This window comes from Neofelis nebulosa, chromosome 9, assembly GCF_028018385.1.
Source record: "Neofelis nebulosa isolate mNeoNeb1 chromosome 9, mNeoNeb1.pri, whole genome shotgun sequence".
Classification (NCBI taxonomy): Eukaryota; Metazoa; Chordata; class Mammalia; order Carnivora; family Felidae; genus Neofelis; species Neofelis nebulosa.
In genome coordinates, this window is record NC_080790.1 from 136,361,804 (window position 1) to 136,363,956 (window position 2,153).

Genomic DNA, 2,153 nt, shown 5'->3' on the forward strand with positions numbered 1-2,153 from the left:
GGATACCCGTGAGGCCGCGCTCGCTCTGAACCAGAACTTGTTTCTAACACAGAAAGAAGGCAAAGTTGTCCTAGGAAACACCGACAGCCAAAGACTCCTGTCCTGTACTTCCTCCTACCTGCCAACCACTTATGCTGAAAACAGCTGAAAATAGAGCCGTGGAAGGAGACGGAGAGGTAAGGCAGCCACGGCTCCTTTTCCTTTCTGTCTGTCCGGACTCCTCGGTAAGCCCGAGACGGAGAGTTTGGGTAGAACGTGCACGTGTCAGGAAGTGAAACAAAAACAGCCCAGTTAGTTCCGTGCGGTGTTTCTCCTGTTCTGGTGAGAACAGAATACGTGTGCCGATTCCAGCCACGCATCACAGACTGTGTGGTTTTGGTGAATCTGCACACGAGTTAAAAGCTCGTATATTTGTATTTGAAAGTGACGTTGCACCGTAGAAAGATGACTGATAACATTCACGCCGATGATTGGAAGGGTTTTGTTTCCTTAGGACCACTTCTCACGGCGAGTGGAAAACACCGTCCAAGTCCAGGGGGAGGCGGCACAGGAGGACAGCACGCAGTGCCTCGCGGGCCTTTCAGTGGCCCGTTTCCCTGTCTTTGGAACAAGGGGCCCCAACTTTGTATTTTGCACTGGCTCCCACAAATCGTGTAGCTGGAAGCAGGGCCCCGGTTCTTGGGTGTTAGCGACCAGGTCCCGCCCTATTTGCCCTTGGAAATGAGGCAACTGGGCAGGGGTGCGGGAGGTAAAGATAAAGAGAGCCAGTTCTTGCTACGAGCCCCAGGGCCGTGGCACGTGCTTTGCCTGAATGGCTTCACTGAATGTTCCCAAGGGCCCCGGGGAGTCATTATCCCCGATTTACAGATGAAGAAACTGAGGCTCGAGACACAGACTGGCTTGTGCCAACTGGTGGGTGGTAAGCCGATGCTGGGATGTGGATCTGTCTCCTAAGCCCCGGGTTTTCTCCATTGCCCTGTCGTCCCATTTTGCAGATGTGCAAACCAAATCACGTCACGGGGGCTCTTTGCTTTGCAAGATGTTTCCCCTCCGACTTTGGCTCCCGAAGTTCAGAGAGACACAGAATGGGGAGGAGAGATTGGAAAAAAAGCGGCAGGTTTCTGTGTTTTATTTATCGTCAGATGTTTCGTCGTGCCCTCGTCTCAGCCCGGTTTGAATCCGTTCGCCTCTGCCGCGCAGGTCAGAGTGCGCCCAGCCGCGTGCCCAGGACGGAGAGCGCCAGTGTCCGCGTGAATTTTATTTTCCCGTCTGCCTGTTCACTCCTGTTTGGGTGAGCCTGGCTATTCTTGAAACAAACGGCAATATAAAATTGAAAACAGCTAACATTCCCGGATCAATTTTCACGTCTTCTGACTTTGAAGCACGCTTTATCTCCTCCCCTTGCACTTGCCTGGGGATGGGGCGGCTTCACGCTCGCCGTGCAATTTCCCGGGGAGCAACTCAGTCATCTGCCGCCTCCCCGTGACTCCGCGCCCCTCCACGCCCTTAAATAAAAGCAAGAAGTGCCAAGTCCCCCCCACTTTATTAAACCGTGTGGGCAAAGGAGCGCGGGGAAGATGTATAATTTATTTTCTGAACTGGAAAGACAACCGCAAAGAATCCAACCTATAATTGTGAGGATAATCACTCCCCTTACTGAGCCGTGGTTGTCTGCTGCGTGCGGAGGGCGCTCGCACGTGTCAGAAGGGCGACACCCAGCAGAGAGGCACGCTTTGCCGCCGCGCTACTGAGAATCGGGTTTTCTTGAAATGCGCACGCATTCGGACGGAGGCGTAACGCCCAGAGAGCGCACGGGTCTTACGAAACATGCCCCTCAACGCATTTCTGCACCCGGCACGTGCACATTTTCTATTTTGCACATATGCGCGTGCCCGCCTGACCCCCCCCTCCCCCCCCCCCCCCCCCCCCCGGTGGCCAAGACACGGAGCATGTCAGCGCCCACCCTGCCCCCTGCCATGGTGAGGGCTGTTCTGCCTTCCGTCCCTGCACATCAGTTTTTCTTGCCCTTGAACTTTGTATTGAGGGAGTCGTAGGACATGTGGCCTTTGCCATCTTTTTTTTTTTTTTTTTTACACACTCTTTGTTATTAAAAAAAATGTTTTTTAAAGTTAATCTATTTTTGACAGAGACAG